Here is an 18,034-nt window from a genome sequence, read left to right on the forward strand (position 1 = left end):
TGACGTCACAATGGATGAACAGGTGATTAATTAGCTGCGGGTATGTGCCGATTTTTCTCATCTTCTGCACTTTAACTGCAGATCCGATGCGTTATTTCATGAAGCTAAAAAATTGAATTATTCCATGGACCATTCAAAAAAAGATTCTCTAAAATTTCAAAATACTTTACTCTGCAATGCTGCCAAGAATCACGAATATTACCCCGAGTTTGAATAAATGGTAGAGTGGTTTTGATTTTTTCTTTACATAGATACAAAGCATTCGGCGCATTTTTGGTGTTTTAAAAAGCACATTTGCTCTAATAAAAATACTGATAGTTTAAAAACAAGCACATGAACCCCTATTTTTGAATGTTTGTTCCTCTTAGGTATACCTTCCTCTACAACTCTACAAATTTTGGTGAAAATGACATGGATTTTTAATAAAGTGCAGCATTTATTGTACTTTTGTAGTTTGTTACTGAAATTTCACATTTTTTAGATTGGGATTTTGTTATCTTTTACGCCATTTTAAGAACTGACAGTGCTGTTAAACTTAAAATTGCAAACAAATAGCACTATAAATATATTCTCCATTCTAACAATACAATTATTAACTCTCTTGCGAAATTTGATGACTTTTTCATGTATTTTGACTGAGTAATACAGGTTTAAACTCATTGTAGTAATCTTGGGCGGTCTAAAAATGCCAAATTCTTTTGAATGCGCAATTCTTAAGAACATCAATTTGGGTGAACTTTGAAGTTCTATAGCAAAAAATCAAGCACATGGACCTATGTTAATTTTTGCATATTTCGAATATTAAGGTTCTAAAGTATCTATGTGCAAAGTTTGGTGAAAATGACATGGATTTCACTTTAACTGTGGAACGTCCTTAAATTGTGAGATGTTTATAACATCAATAAGAATCGACTTGGAGTTAGATGACACAAAAACTTTAATTCCTATAGTAGTATGTTCAGACGACCGAAATTTAACCTCATAGCAATGGAGCTGGCATTGAGGTAACTTTTACAGTGTGAGACAATGGGGGACAAGCTGGAGAAAAATTTATCTACAGTTATGTTGTCACCATGACTATCAGTGCTTTGAAAATACTGCAACATTGTGTCCTCGATTTGAAGTGAAGTTGGGACTTGAAGACTGGACTGATGCTGCGGACGTGCCTGAGGATGATGACGAGGAAGACTGACCCACGTTGTGGACAGATGTCACCCACCATTCTCCTGCTCAGTTTCTTCCTGCTTGGTACAGGCTTCTCATGGTGTGTCCACATCAAACACAGGATCCAAGATTGAACTTGTTCTGCTGACAAAAAAATCATATGTTCGAATTTATTTCATATGTTTTACTCATAATAATGAATACTAAAAAAATCGACTCTCATGTACCAAGTCGATACAGTTTGTCTGTTCTTTACTTCATTAATATTCGAAACATCTTTAGTTTTATTTTATTATATTATATTTTTTTAAGGGTAATTTTCTGAAGGCAAATGGCTCTCACTTCAAGGAAATGCAACACCCATTAACCTGTACTATTTTACACAGGTAGTCAAGTACAAATATGATAAATCATATTGAATGAAAATGTGGATGTATAATTACAGGAAACGGGTTAATGTAAACATGAGAGAATGAGCCAATCATCAATGTATAATTCAAAATGATTTGTATAGTTTGTATGAGAGCGCTCATATCCACCCTGCAGAGTGCACAAAGTGCAAATTAATACCATAGCTGTTGCCCGACCGTTTCCTGTTGCAAGGAATTCCTGTCAGAACCCAGAAACTAAACCTGGGTTAAGTGAAGCACAATATCAGAATTCATATTTATAAAATACATTTCTTTGCATGAATTCAAATTGATATACACATATTCTCTCTTCCCTGGGATAAGAAAACAAAATATTGAATATCTTACTCTCGATTATGTATGTGGGGAAGTAGGAATTCCATTGCCTCACTGTACTTGTATTTACGTGCTGCATTTGAGGGAGCTCCGTCACCACTCTTCCTCTCCATTTCTGTCGTTTTTTAGGAAGTTGTCCCTCAACTCGCTACGTCACCTTAAAATAATGAAAAAACAACACGAAATCTAATTCCTATAACCTCTGAAAATTTTCATTTCTGTTTATGACTCATTTCAAGCCCTACCCACCCCCCCCCCCGAAATATTTCAATGTGAAATTGGACAACATGCTTTTGATAGTAAAGAATTTTGCCTCCATTTTTTTTTGCTTGTAAAAGTGACGTGATATTTATATTACGTATTTGTGAGGAGGGGTTGGTATATATATTCTTGGTCCACATCACAAAGCAAGGTCTCTTTTTGCATTTACATACCCTTGCTCTTGTGTCTCATTTAATTTGTTATTTTTTTTAAACACCAGACTATTTTACACATGTGCAAACAATTTCAAAAATGGCCATAATGACCAAAACTTACCATTGGTATTCATTGAATTACAACAACCAGAAGTTAGCTACAGTTGTTAGATTGTGAACTTGATTTGCTTTCAAACATCCACATACAAATATAACTCTTTTACATTGTTCAATATTTTTCTTCAAATTGATAGTGAAAAAATCGTGAAGTTTGAAAAAAATTAATATGACGTAAAATTATACCAACCTGAGATTACAAGCTGATGCCCAATGTCATGTCATACATCATTTTTTTACTTCTGTATCCTTGAACATCTCCAATCTCTTGTCATACAGGAATGGATTTTCCTACACTTCTAGGATAAGGGCTTCCTCCATGTTGGTTATCTGTCATGCAACACATTCCATATAAATTTTGTTAGCAAATAATAATAATAAAGGTTTAAAGAATTGCAAAAGCGATTAGTGAAAGGCCAGTGCCCAATCAGCAATTTCTTACATTTACATTGTAACTGGCAGGCTTGCTGATCAGGGTCCAATTTTTATAATGCACAAATAGAAATTCTCCTAATTGAAATGATTTTGCTTAGTTGTAGAGAAAAGTGATCGTCTAGAAATTCCTTCAAGAGCTTGAAATAATAATTTTTTATCATTTGAAAAGTACATGTAAACATAGGGTCATGTTAAGAAAAAAAAAGATAGAGGCACAATTTTTTGCCTCCATGAGAGCCTATAAGCTAAGCCATATAATGTTTTTTTAGGGATGAAATGTTTGTTGAATAAAATGTCAGCAAATTATGTCTTCTCTGTATAGTATACGTACCCAATCACTTTAGCCCCCCCCCCAAAAAAAAAAAAAACCAAATAAGAAATAAACCAATGAAAAAAGAATGAAATTACACAAATAAAGCAATACATTTTTGGAACAGAAATGTGCAGATTTAAAAGTTATGCCAGCACACAAAGGACATATTTCATATTGAAAAGGGGTCACTTTTGTTCTGGGGGATTTCTATTTCGGGCAAACCAGTGCCAACCCAAACCCCTTCCCATCGCCCCACGATTGAGCTGCCCCTGGATAAAGGAAAGTGCGCTCATTTTAAAATCCTTTACATAATAACTAGAAACAATAACTTTTTTAATGCAAGTTCTCTCCAAAATTATAGTAGCCTAAATTTAGTGACTAGGCCTAGACTCTATATTTCAATGAAAACAATGTCTAACGTTAATTAGCTAAGCCTAAGTATGACGTCATATGGGGAGGATTTAGAGTCTAGGTTTTTACATTATTTATTCGTAGGCCTAGTCTTTTCCAGAGAGTTTGTGGAAAATAACTAAGTTAGCCTTACTCTTTAGCCTTCCACCATTTGTTTCAATCTAGAACAGATCGACCAGAGGGTCCCACAAAAATATGGTCAAACTGAGCAATCGGTCTAACTTCTTTCAGTTCAGGCTACCCAAGTTTCACCACTCCAGATCCCCTCTAATTAATTCCTTGCCACCCTCCTATCTGCCACTCTTGCTGCTGACAAAACGACTCAGTGCCTAGCTCTCATCTATCATAGACCCTACTACTAAAACTAAAGTACTACTACTAGGCTAGGCTAGTCTATATCTTAATATAAATAATTCATCCCGGAATTCATCATAATTTCATATTCGTTCAGAGGTCTAACTTACATGTACTAGTGTTACTAACGTTAGACCTATGTGTAGACTCTAGACTACTGAGGCCTAACGTTAGACCAACAACAGGTCTAACTTTTGTTAACGTTAGTTATAGGTCTACCTAACGTTAGATCTAACTATAACTTAGTAACGTTAGGCCTAATGTTACTGTAGTGTTAGTTAGACTCTACTAAGTCTAAGTTAAAGATAAATGCCAGTTGTGGTAACGATTTCAAAATGAGTTCGTACAGTCTACAGAATCCAATGAAATGACCACCAAAGTGTCTGTTTGTATAAATAAAAAATATGTGCCAAAGGATTCCGGAAGAAATTGTGTAATTGCTGAGAAATTAGCAAATAAGCACGGGATTTGGGTCAAGCGTCGGGCCGACATTCAAAGCAATAATTTTTAATAGTACACTGTCCCACGTGCGCTTATCTGTGTTGGTGATCTTCAGTATGATTATGAACATTTTTCAGCGTAGATTTCAAGGTTTCACAAAGTTCAGTTCATGTAACTGTACCAGATCTAGATCCTCGATTATATAGTGACAATTAAGCTCGGTTTTACACACTTTCTCGTGAAATCAGTGTTTCCTGCAACTAGCCTACTTTCATTTAGGCCTAGCCCTAGGCTAGCCTATCTAGTTTAAGTCCTAACTTTTTTTATTTAGTAGGGCCTAGGCCTAATTACGTTAGGCCAGTCTAATTGATTATCGAGTCTAACATTAGGTCTATAACGTTAGATCTAGATGTAACTTAGGCTAGGATAAACATCTAGCCTATCTAAATTAGATAGGAGCCTATATCTTGTTAGAACTTAGAGTTAGACCGAGTCTAAGCCTAAGGCTAAGCCTAAGCTAACTTACGTTAGATCTTCGTTAGATCATATTAAACGTTAGGCCCTATCCCAGGCCGGCCTTATATTATTTGGCCTTATTTTCTTGTGCTCTACTTTCTGGGGCTCGGTTCTACAGTATGCGAAATGACACTTGTTCTTAATTAGTTGCTTACCAGACCAAGAATTGCAAGATCAAGTCCTCCTTCAGATCAGTCACCTCTCTTCAGCAGGTAATACGCGTGACGTAGACCTACGTGTATGTGCGATTTTGCATTTAACACGTAAACTCCCATAGACTATCACCGCAGGCGATTTGTCGCTTGATCAGAAAATATGTGGGCAATGACGTAATTTATCTGGACTGTGATTGGCCAGAAGTGAAAAAACCGTGTGCCGTGCTCTGAAAATGGCTTGCTGATCGATCTGCAAATCCGGCAAATTACGCCGTGTTGTACAATACGGCACGGCACCGTTGAAGTGGAAACAGTTTCATAGGATTTAGTGGGGATCGATTTTTTTTGCCGTGCCGGATTGCCGTGGTGCCGTGCACGGTCGCCGTGCCGGATGCGGTGTAAACGGGCCTTAAGGGGGTTTCACACCGGAATCTGCGTAGAGTTCTGTAGAATTTTGTGCGTACTCATGACAGAAGACAACCAACGGATCGGCATAGTCCCTGTGTAGGGTTTATGCTTAGCATTGCATACAGTTGCGTATGAATTCCTTGTCCCAGCAATGATTTTCTATTTAAAAAAATGTATTCATAATTCTTCGTTGTATGTTATTATCTTTTAAAAATAAAATATAATTTATCATCAATTAAAAATGTTACAGTCTGAAAGAAGTGACATTCACACTCTTGTTCACTGTTGATTTTAATTCAATGTTGCATGATTGGTAAAAAGAGATAAAACTGACAAAGAAAATTTTTATTTTACGGATCGTCTTCGATTGTGAAATTCAGTGAAGATAAGCACATTCCTCAACTTAAATTTATCATAAATGTTCGCTATGATTACAGAATCAGCAAAAACTGACACTAAACTCTTATTAATGAAGTAAGAAGGAAGGCATTAAAACTATCATGGCCCTATAACTTAGCCATAAAATGATTATCACAACAACCATGATCGTAACCATGGTGACTTCTATCAACTCCTGCTAAAGTTTATATAAACCAGGAAACTCAAAGGCAAAATGGCATGTTTCACGCTAGCTTGTATCATGGTCCATGGTTTAAGAATACTAGTTAAACAGTTTTGCAGAATAAACACGACAGTAAATCACTACCAGTGTCAATGTTTATGTTGCCACCCTTTTCAGCAGTCATCACGAGAGTGTGAACAAGGATTAGACGTGGAGGTAGATGCTGCCAGAGGAATGATTTGTTTTATAACAGCAACGATTCCAGAATCATTTAGGTATGTTTCAGAAACATTTTATAAAAATAATAATGTGTATATATATAGTGCATAATAACAAGATCTCTAAACACTTTACATTATTAAGTAGAAGAATTATTTAATTACAATGAATTTTAATTTATTCATTATTATGCTAACTTTGAATAGGGTATCCTATTGAATTAAACTACACTACATTATAAAATCTACATCAATAACAACAATGAAAATTACAACAATGAAAATAGATAGGTCACGATAGATTTCGTGACATTGGCTGAGATTTTCTTTGTTTTTTACCTTTTGTTTTTCATTGTTTTTTCAATGAAATTAGTTGGGGACTCTTCTGAGATCTTAAAAAGCATAAAATAAATACATTTAGACCAGCAAAACTAAAAATAATCATACATTAATGATTTTTGGTTGAAAACACATTTTGCATTGACTTTGTACACAAAATCACATTTTTGAGTAATTTTTGGTCTGACATGCACTTACATATTTAATGTTTAATTTCGGAACCACGTACCCGGGTGAAGCAAAATTGGACTCAAAAGTTGCGCAAGACTTGAAAATAAAAAGTTAAAGGACAAGTCCACCCCAACAAAAACTTGATTTGAATAAAAATAGAAAAATTCAAAAAGCATAACACTGAAAATTTCATCAAAATCGGATGTAAAATAAGAAAGTTATGACATTTTAAAGTTTCGCTTCATTTCACAAAACAGTTATATGCACATCTCGGTCGGTATGCAAATGAGGGAACTGATGACATCACTCACTCACTATTTCTTTTGTATCTTATTATATGAAATATGAAATATTTTGATTTTCTCGTCATTGTCATGTGAAATGAAGTTTCATTCCTCCCTGAACACGTGGAATTCCATTATTTTAACATTTTGTGCTTCAGGCAAGGAGGTCCTAATCATCAAATTCGTAAAAATTGAAATATTGTATAATTCAAACAATACAAAACAAAAGAAATAGTGAGTGAATGACATCATCGACTCTCTCATTTGGATGTAACTGGCTCGTTCATATTTTGTTAAAAATAAGCGAAACTTTGAAATGTCATAACTTTCTTATTTTACATCCGATTTTGATGAAATTTTCAGCATTGTGCTTGTCTGATTTTTCTCTATTGATTCAAATCAATTTTTTTCTGAGGTGGACTTGACCTTTAAACACCTACCAAAAAATTTCCCAATTTTTTTTAATTTGTTCCACTTATTTATGTTGGATGATAGATTAATGTTCAGAGTGCAAGAACATTCAAACCAAATTGGAGTAATTTAGAAAACAATAAAACTAGAGTTAATTGAATTTGAGTAAAAGTCTCTGTCCGTTATGAATGGCAACAGCACCCGATGAATGGAATGGTATATTCCAGTACTTTCGGAATCATCACTCTTCATGATACTGGAGTATTAGAAAAATGAGATATCAAAGGTTATTTTAAAAGCATTTTTGATAGAAAAAAATCTATTAAAAAAAATCCCCCCTATGTTACCCTTAAACCGATCATACTCAGCTTTGCTGTTGGGGACATTGGCACTAATCATGCATAAAAACACGAAAAGTGAGCTTTCTTAACACCTTCAGTGTAATTTGCCATTCACCGAAAGTTTGTTGACCTTTTGACATTTCTGGTCATAACTTTTTTTACTGGAGGTCAAGAGTATATGGTTGTGTACACTTTCTTGTTCAGTATAACAAGACAAACAATTTGATGTGCACTCGGCAGAATTGGGGCAATATCACAAGTTAATAATAATAATAATAATAAACAGTTCTTGTATAGCGCATATCACAATTATGAATAATGTCTCTATGCGCTTCCAAAGGACTTGGATATTATTACCCCAGCTGTAGCTTGGCAGCCGTAATTACTAAGATTACAGCGCACACGCATTCCAAGAAATAAATTCCTGCTAGGTAAGTTGACCCCTATTGACCCCATTTTGACCCCTAACATGGTCAAGACGACTTTTCGAAATCTGTCACCAAGTGGAAACTTGCTCCTTGTGATGTCACCAATCACATAAAAGTGATAAAAATCAGACTTAGCCAATTTGTCGAAGTAGCCGGTAATCATGCTGCCTATTATACAGTATTATCAAAGGACCTGCAATCACACACTCCTGGGCCCCCGTCTTACAAAGAGTTGCGATTGATCCGATCGATCGCAACTATGGACGGCCAGCAATGTCAACATCTATTATGCATGCTTGTTCAAAATATTTTCTAGCTATGATGTATAGGATATTCATGCATTCAATGTTTTCTTGAAAATTTGCTGTGCTTCTTCTTGTTTACAAAATACATTGTGTACATTTTCTGTAGAAGAAATTATGACACTGATGGATTTCCATAGAGTTACGATTGATTGGATCAATCGTAACTCTTTGTAAGACGGGGCCCAGGGGTCCATTTCATAAAGAGTTGCAACTGTTGTAACTTTGCCATTATGACAACTACCATGGAAACCTTGATTACGATGGTCTTCCTTTGATACTCACTCTTAAAGTAATCTTCCGTTGATAAGTAATTTCTTCAAATCTCCAGCCATCGATGTCAATTTCTGCAGGTACCGAAAATGATTACAATGCTTTTCCAGATGCTTTCAGTAAAAGGGTGTCTCATATGGTGCATCATAATTAATATTGAATGCATAATCATTATTTTTTTACATCCTTTTACATCAAGCATAATACGTGGGGGCATATGGTCCCCCTTGACAGTTTTATTACCGCACCGCTGACTGGTGTTTTACTTTCAAGCCTCACACAACTTTTGAGACCAAATTTACAATGCCCAGGTACAGGGTCAGGAAATTTTGCAACATTGTGTTTGTTTAAGTACATGTCAGACAAAAACATGATTACATGTAAAAAGTCAATATTCATAATTGGGTTATCTTTTTTTTTACAATAGTAATTTAACGTCACTGATGTAATTTGTCAAAAAAATGATAATAAAAAATAAAAAAATACATTTAAGAAATTTGAAAAAATAAAAAAAAACATGAAAGGAATTTATTTTGATAATAGATTTTTTTTAAATAAGTTGTTAGGAATACTCTAGAAACGAATATGTACACCATAGTTAAGCATTCTATTACAAGCTTTTTTAGTATATTAAAGCAAAATGTATGATTTCATGAATTATTTAATTGCGCCACCCATGGCTGAGGAACCATAGTGACCCCCCCCCCCCCCAGGCCAGACGTGACTAGAATCAAAACACACTGGGACTATTATAATGATTAACACACTATGGCAACTGAGCTTAACTTGTATATTAATTAATAAACATGTTTTATCTCTTTGTTTTTAATTGCTTACTAGTTTAATGAATATGATGACAAAGTCTGGAATAAAGAAGAAACCTCAGAATCACCATGACTGTCTGCAACAATGTGTGTTCCTGCAACCAGCTGATTTGATTCATTTTTTCAACTCCTAAGTGGTATAAAGTTACATGTAAACTGTATTATTATTAATAATTCACCATGATCGAAATGGGGGTGGGGTGAAATCTGTACACATTGACCCAAGGATAATGCAAAAAGGAAAAAGGCAAAAACGAATCCCTATCTTGACTGGACATTTCTCAGGCTTGATTAGGTTAGAATGAAAGGTTACAGAAATAACAGCAATTAAGACACCTCATTGATGGGGGAAGGGGGTGGGTGGTTGTGCTCATCGTCGAAGGTGTACTGTATGAAAGTGTATATTTTGCTCTCAATTGATTTAATTTATTGCAAATTATAATTTCATGATTCATTGATTTGGGGAAAAACAATCAGTTCACCCTTTTTAGATTACATCATGGCAAATCGCCAATTATTATGGTCTCAGAAGTAAGCCACTATCATATCATCATGTCAGTGCAAACAATGCCCTTAGCAGCAGGCATAAGGGCATTTCTGCACCGATGGGATGCACAAAAATGTTTTGCTAAGGGCGTTCTTGCACTTAAAAGACAAAATTAGAACTAACCCATGCTATGTATGGTTATAAGCTTGCATCATTTCCTTATTATTTGTTTTATGAACAGGTTGATTATCAAAACTGAATTCAGAGCTGCTCCTGTCTGTAGTAACATCATTATTGCAAGAGTATGAGGGTGTTGCTGCTTTAAAAATTCACTCCATGGAGCTCTCTGAATTCATCTCAAATTAGACTGCTTCAGGAAACCAGATTTGTCCCTCCAAACAGAGACGCTGGTGGCTTTCCTGACTGGACTTCTATGGATACTTCATGCCAACATTAAGGACTGTGGTCTTCTGCATGAGACTCGTCAATTTCAAACAAGACATTGAGGCCCGTATTCTGATAGCGTGGTTTAACTTAATCCTAGTCTAAGTGTGGTAATAAACTGGCATATTTAAACCTAGGTTTAAGTTTCGTATTCCGAAAGCAAGGTTTAAGTTAACCCTGGTCTAAGTGTGGTAATAAATCCTCAAAAAGTTAAACTCGCGCAGGGGGTAGTTTAAGCCTGGATGTTTAAATCCAACAAATTATGGCCAACAATTTTTTTGAATTTATTGCATTTCGAGCTACTTGCTCAGTTTTTAACCGATTCTCATGAAATTTGGAACACACATCGGTCTCAAGGTAAGGAGGTGTAAGAATTTTCTTTTCCTTTTTCGGAAATTGTGTTGCCATGGTAACAGTATATTATGGCCAAAATTTTGCCGTTTAAAATACTTCATCAGTTTTCTACCAATTCTCAAGAAAGTTGGCTCACACATTGGTTTTGAGGTAAAGATGTGCAAGACACATTTTTGCATGTGTCGGAAATAGTGTTGCCATGGTAACGGTATATAATGGCAAAAATTATGTATAAATCTTGCTGTTCCAACTACTTCCTCAGTTTTAAACCAATTCTCATGAAATTTGGCACAGACATTAGTCTTAATGTGAAGATGTGCAAAACATATTCTATGCCTAAAGTTTATAAAAAATCGCGTTGCCATGGTAACAACATATTAAATAACGAAAATTAGGTGAAAAACTTGTGGTTTTAACTACCGGGTACTTTATAATTTTTAAGCCATTCTCATGATATTTGGCACAGACATAAGTCTTGAGGTGAAGATTTGCAAGACACATTTTTGTATGTGTCGGAAATTGTGTTGCCATGGTAACGGTACATTATGGCAAAAATTATGTAAAAATCTTGGAATTCCAACTACTTCCTCAGTTTTAACCAATTCTCATGAAATGTGGCACAAACATTAGTCTTGATGTGAAGATGGGCAAAACATATTTTATGTCTTTATAAAAAAAAAATCATGTTGCCATGGTAACAAATCAAATACCAAAAATTAGATGAAAATCTTGTGATTTGAACTACTTTATCAGTTTCTAACTGGTCAATTCTCTTAAAAATTTGGCACATTAATGTGGAGGTAAAGATGTCTAAGATATATTTTTGCCTGTATCAGAAATCGTGTTGCCATGGTAACAACATATTATATAACAAAAATAAGGTGAACATTTTGTAGTTTGAACTCCTTCATTAGTTTTCAACCAATTCTTATAAAATTTGGCTCACACATTGGTTTTGAGGTATAGATCTGCAAGGCATATATATTTGTGTGTGTTGGAAACTGTGTTGTCATGGTAAGAGCATATTAAATCAATAAATGTGTAAACACATCTTGTGGATTGAACTATACTTCTTCATTTTATGACACAGGCCTATGCTCATGAAATTTAAATCACAAAGGTTTTGAGGTAAAATAATCTGCAAGACACATTTTCTCATTCATCAAAATATGTGTTTGTATGCATGGTTACTACACACACCAAAATAAGATTAAGACAATAGTCAATGCTAACTGTTGACAGTGTTGTTTGGCTACATAGAGAACTACATGTAGCTGTAGTGTAGGCTTAGTTCTAGTTTTAAGGGGGGTGCTAGACCTCTAGATCTCGAACTACAGTCCCTAGGGCCTAGCTTTAGATCTACGCCTAGATCTAGATCCTTTAGTTTTAGTCCTAGAAATAATCCAACGTTAGATCTCTAGCCTACTTCCTTTTTCAGGCCTAACGTTAGATGAGTAGATCTAGACAAGCCTACATTTACTATTTTTCTATTTAGAATCTACATTGAGAGTCTACAAATCTCTAGATCTAGACCTATTACATGTAGACCTAGATTGATATAGATCTAGTTCTAGATAGGGTCTAACTTTTAGTCTAAGTTATTTAGTCTAGATCTAGGCCAGCGTTAGAGATTCTAGATCAAACAGTAGAATAGATCAGCCAGTCCTAACGTTAGGGCTACTGGCTAGGCTAGAAATAGAATCTAGAATGAATTTATATGGAATAGGCCTAGATAGCAGTCACAGACTAACGTTAGGCCTAGATCTAAATTCTTACATAAATCTACTATGCCAGGCCTAGTCTAGACTGAGCTGTTGGTCTAGGTTCATACCTGTTTTCTAGTCCTGGACCTGGAAACCTAAACAAGTCCCCAAAAATGTTTAAATAAAATAAAAACTCTTCAAAGAAACAGATATGGACCTAAAAGGAGTAGAGAGATGACTAGGACTAATTCTAACTTTAGCCAGGCTTGGGATAGTTGGCAAGCAATGCATAGGCCATAGCGATACTAGTCAGTAACAATGTAGTGTAGACAGGAATACCGTCGTTTCTGGGATTTATTTTTAAAAATCTGACATTTTACTGTCATATCACATTGGCATTGCCTTGGTGAGAGAGCTAGGCCAACGTAGACTGCCAACTGAAGCTTTTTGTCTATAGACAAATCAGATCTATTCTACTAATATTACTAGACGTAGACCTAGTCCTAGATCGATATCTATCCCTGTCCCAATGCTAAGCAAGCCTAAGTCCTGAATGTTGTTCTAACTAGGCCTAGACCAATACTAATAATATGTAGCTTCAGTCTCGGTCGCTCCACTAGACTACGTTTTGCTTCAGGAAAGTAAAAAAGTCAAACTCAAAACAATGTTTAATTCTCCTCCAAAGAAACAGACGGATACTAAATTACTACTAGTACTAGTAGTACTACACTAGTAGTACTAGTAGTACTAGTAGTAGTACTAGCTGTAGATCTTGGGCCTAGGCTAGATCTAGGCCTAATGTTAAACCCAAGACTAGCCTAAAAAGTTACAAAAATGTTCCCTTATAGTTAGAATAAAGTTGTCGACCTCTTAAGTTATTGTTTTAGATCTAGGACTAGAGTCTAGACTCTAGAGTGGGTGAGTGGAATCTATTCAAATTAGATTTTGACAAACATGAAAAGCAATAAATGGGACTGATACACGAAAAATGTGCAGGTCACTCGATTTAGTAATTAGCAAAAATAAAGATAATCTGAATGAAAATTTCTTACCATATATGGGTGAGGAATGCTTTTCTTTCACTACAATAGTTGTAATTAGTTTCCATAAATTCAAAATTTTAAAGAAAAAACAACTTTAAGGACATTTTTTCAACTTTGTTGCAGTCATCCCTGCAGCATAACTAGCAGTAATTTCCAAAAAGGTGCTAGTCTTGGTTAAAAGAGGGTTATTATTTCCCAAAAAAAATTAAACCCGGGTTTAACCCAGGTTTAGTTAAACCTGGCTATCAGAATACCAAAATAATTAAATTACACTTAGACCAGAAATAAGGTGAGGTTTTGAGGAGGCTTAGTTAAACCAGGGTTAACTTTAGACTAGGTTTAAATTAAACCTGCTATCAGAATACGGGCCTGAGTGTTGAAACACTTGATGATCGAAGATGATATGAAATTTCATTTGACATAACTGAATCTCAGAAGCAATTCCTCGGGAGCAAGAAACAAAGAAAAATTAAATTAAAAGGTCCATCAATAATGAATGTCTTCAACAGTGTTCTTTTTGTGCACAGATCAATAGATATTTTCAATTCCAAGCAGGGATGTAGTCAAGGCTGACCTCGAGGCTATACATTTTGCTGGCCTTGGTCCGAGTCACTGTACTGAATCTATTGGAAGTTCTTTCAAGCTGCCTCATGACTCAAAAGAATCAGCCTCGACCTCATCCCTGTAGAATGAGATATATATCTTCCATGCAAATCTCATAATCAAATAGAGAGAAACAAGAGGGCTTTAGATTTTGAAGTGTAGCAATCTCCTGAAGTGAACATGTATGTTTCATTTGAAAATCAAACTAAAATAACTTAATTGTAGGGTGTCTGGAGAAAAAAATTATTTTTCTTATTTCAAGAAAATATCACATTTTCTTTGTGAATTTGAAGAGAAATTACCTTCAGACTGACAGAAATGTAACATTTTTGAAAAAAATCCAATTATTGGCTGCAAAGAAGAAGAATGAAATTAGGTCAATTTTCAGCATTTCTCTGCCATAGACTGTGTAGTTAAGAAATGGACACACACAAATCCAAATTTTTAGCTTCCGAGAGCTGTTATAAATTTATTACTAATGCCAAAAACTTGTCCATAAAGAGTCCAATTAATAGGATTTTTTATGCTCTATCTGATGGTATGATTTTTATAAAGATTTGGAAACCAGATCACAATGAAAAATTGCGACAAAGTGAAAAAAATTGTGCAAAACAGAAATTTCATTTTCCCATAGAAAACGCATGGAGAAATGGCAATCTCAACACACACAAAAATAAGGGTTTGCAATTTATCTCTAAATCCTTATTTAAAATAATCATATAAACTTGTCCTTACTGTCAAAAGAAGCCCCTGAATTTTCTCTTCCCATACATGCCAAACACAAGTTAATAATCAATTCAGATCACATTTATCTAGTAGCCTGAACTTCCCCGAAAAAATGTGCCATATTTTCCCCTAAATCAGCCTGTTTTATGCTGACACTTTTCAGTGTGGCTTCAGACACCCTATTAATTGGGCATGTTAATCATTACGATATTTTTCAATGAAAGCATTGAAGCAATTTGGTGCTCTTGCAAAACAAATTCTGAATACTGCAAAAGTGCAAACCCTCAGAAATATTGATAAGCATTCGCCAGTGCATGAAGTGTTTCAATGAAGAGTGACTTTGTGCCTATGGTCTTATGGAGAGTTCTTATTACTTCAATATTTTTTCATACAAATTATTTCAGAACTCACAATTTGAATATTCCAAAACCTCTGATAAAAAGAGCAGAATATTTTTGGTGATTGACACACTTTAAACTGATATTATGAGAGAATGTAGTGAAGGTGTGTGAAAAGAATGGCAAAAATGCAGTAGGACCTAGAGGCCTATGAAGATTGAAAATAAAATAATTTTAAGTTTTTTGTGAAACAAACAATGGAAAATTGAATAAGGCACAATTTACACAAATTTTCAAAATAAAATACAATTTTTTTTTTTGGAAAAAATAGTTGTACCGTAAGGGCACTAGTATTCAACCCGTTTGGAGAGTTTCCTCAAATATATAGAAATATAGAATTTACCTGAATTTCAGACCCGTCTTATTTCCAAGAGCAAATGCTGGTGATTCTTTTTACGTTATTTTTTTCTTCAACCAGTTGACTGTGTGCGCGCGCGGGCGATCGAATTATACGGCGACGGATTTTGGTACTAGTATTCAACCCGTCGGTACTAGTATTCAACCTAGCGATGAAAGATGGCCCTGTCTCTCAATCTGCCCTTGTCCCATCCGACTATGGACTAGACCATTTGAGATGAGACCAAACAGGGAATTAATCAAAGCCAGAGACTTACATAGATCTACATCAACGAACGTAGAGGGCAGCAACACACAAGCGTGTTGCTATTAGGAAGGTCCACTCGATACGCGCATACAAATGAAGTGCGCGAACAATTTGGTAGTCATGCCAACGAAACCATGATCCGATACAATACACTCACGGAGTGACAGCAAAATATAGGTAAACTAATAGATTATGACAATAGTAGATTAAAACAATGAAAACAAAAAATATATAAAAAATTAAATAATAATGTACCAAATTCTTAAAATAATATATCACTAAATTATTGTCACAATTTTTTTGTACATCTTCAGTAAAACAGGATTAAATTCTATCATAAATAAACCAGTCTGCTAATTTCACCCGGATTTAGCCAAGTCATTTTGTGACCACCGAAAACCTCTCAGAGCACTTTTTTAGTAGATTGTAGAGTTGATTTATTTTCATTTCCTCTTTATCATTATTTTTGCTTGAAATGTTTTTACATTAAATATCATGCTTAAAAATATGAAATACTTGTTCCTGTATTTTTCATAAAATATTACATGGTGGTGACAACAGTTTTATGACTTTGCATATCAATATGATAACAAGTATACGTGAGGTTGATACGTCTTCATCTAAATTTCGCTGCACCATAATGCGCCTACACAATCCAGCACCGCCTCTTATACAAGCGCCATGGCTGGCGCTGGCATGACCGCGCCGGCACCCCGGGCCGGTCGGTGCTGAGGTAGGGTACGGTGGGCTGCATGCATATGCTAGCACAAATTTTTGTAAAATTATGAAATGAAAAAAGTAGATGTGACATAGACCTTAGCCCCTTGATAGTTCGTCTCAAGTCAAGACCCGTCGGAATATACATAGCTCGATAATGAACCAGATAATTGCTGTCTAATATTATGTCTAACGAGACTGGGTCTGGGACTTGGCTTTGCTGTTTAGTGGTCGTATTCGATCTTGCCTGATGGATTGCAAAATGTGGGTCGGATTTGTGGATATAGCATAATTATTTTAGATTTTCAGACTACAATCTACACTCTAAGTAAAAATTAAAATTCTAACCTTGAATATTTATCGTTGCTCATCCGCCATAGTGCCACATCAATGACAGACCAAGTCTATATCTTTCAAGTCCATATCTAGCTAAGTCGAGTCGCGTCGAGATTATCATGCCAGTGCAGTGCAGTCAGCATTATCATTCACGCAGCGCAGTACGCGCACCGAGGTACAGGTGACCGGGGAAGTTTCGGCGCGGCCAGACCAGAACATCACGGTCTTGGCTCTGGCGTTAGCTTGTGTAGATTTGGTAGGGGCAGCGAAATTAAGCAGAAGAACGGTAACACAAATGTCATCAGTCTATGTATTTTTATTGCCATGTAAACTACAAGAATAATGATTACCTTTTGTTTTACAATTTTAAAAAAATACAGATATGCTAAAATAATATTATTTAACATAATTTCTTGGAGGTTTTATTATCAATAATAAATAGTAAAATTGAACAAACGAAAAAAAATCAACTCTACAATCTTCCAAAAAAGTGCTCTGGGAGAAAATGGTCACAAAATCTGAGCGGAGTGGACCTTCCTAAAAGCAATACTGCAAAGTGTTGCTGCCCTCTACGTTCGTTGATCTACATCTAATTTAGCAATCTAAACCCTTTTGAGATTTGCTATCAATCCTCACTAGGTTGAATACTAGTATGGTCAGTTCCCCCATGTCTGCGCGGTCTCCCAAGTCTGCGCACCCGCGTATCTGCGCGATTCTAGTAAAAGAAGATACGCAACGAGCACGAACTTTACACATGCAATACATAGACAGGTATTCATAAAAAAAATCTGACTCAAAATGGTGGAAAAATAATGAATTCAGGGCATTTCATGTGACGGCCTCAAAATGCAGCCTTTGTCATCAAAATCCCCGAATCGTGTGCAAAGTGAATGAGTGCGCAGACATGGGGTACTATTTTTTTTTTCAATCTGAAAATGACTGCCCGAGGTTTTTTCAAGAAAATCTTATATTTTCTTTCATTTTTTAATG

General features: G+C 35.4%; 1 long non-coding RNA gene across 1 annotated transcript; it reads right to left on the minus strand.

Annotated features, from left to right (window-relative positions):
* Window positions 1-1,162: 1,162 nt before the first annotated feature.
* On the minus strand, window positions 1,163-2,650 carry LOC135157894 (uncharacterized). Its single transcript, XR_010296805.1, has 3 exons — window positions 2,634-2,650; window positions 1,923-2,067; window positions 1,163-1,308 (listed from the first exon to the last, which is right to left on the minus strand). It is a non-coding gene; the product is annotated as an uncharacterized LOC135157894 (long non-coding RNA).
* Window positions 2,651-18,034: the final 15,384 nt, after the last annotated feature.

Source organism: Lytechinus pictus, unplaced genomic scaffold (genome assembly GCF_037042905.1).
Source record: "Lytechinus pictus isolate F3 Inbred unplaced genomic scaffold, Lp3.0 scaffold_20, whole genome shotgun sequence".
In the NCBI taxonomy this organism is placed as follows: domain Eukaryota; kingdom Metazoa; phylum Echinodermata; class Echinoidea; order Temnopleuroida; family Toxopneustidae; genus Lytechinus; species Lytechinus pictus.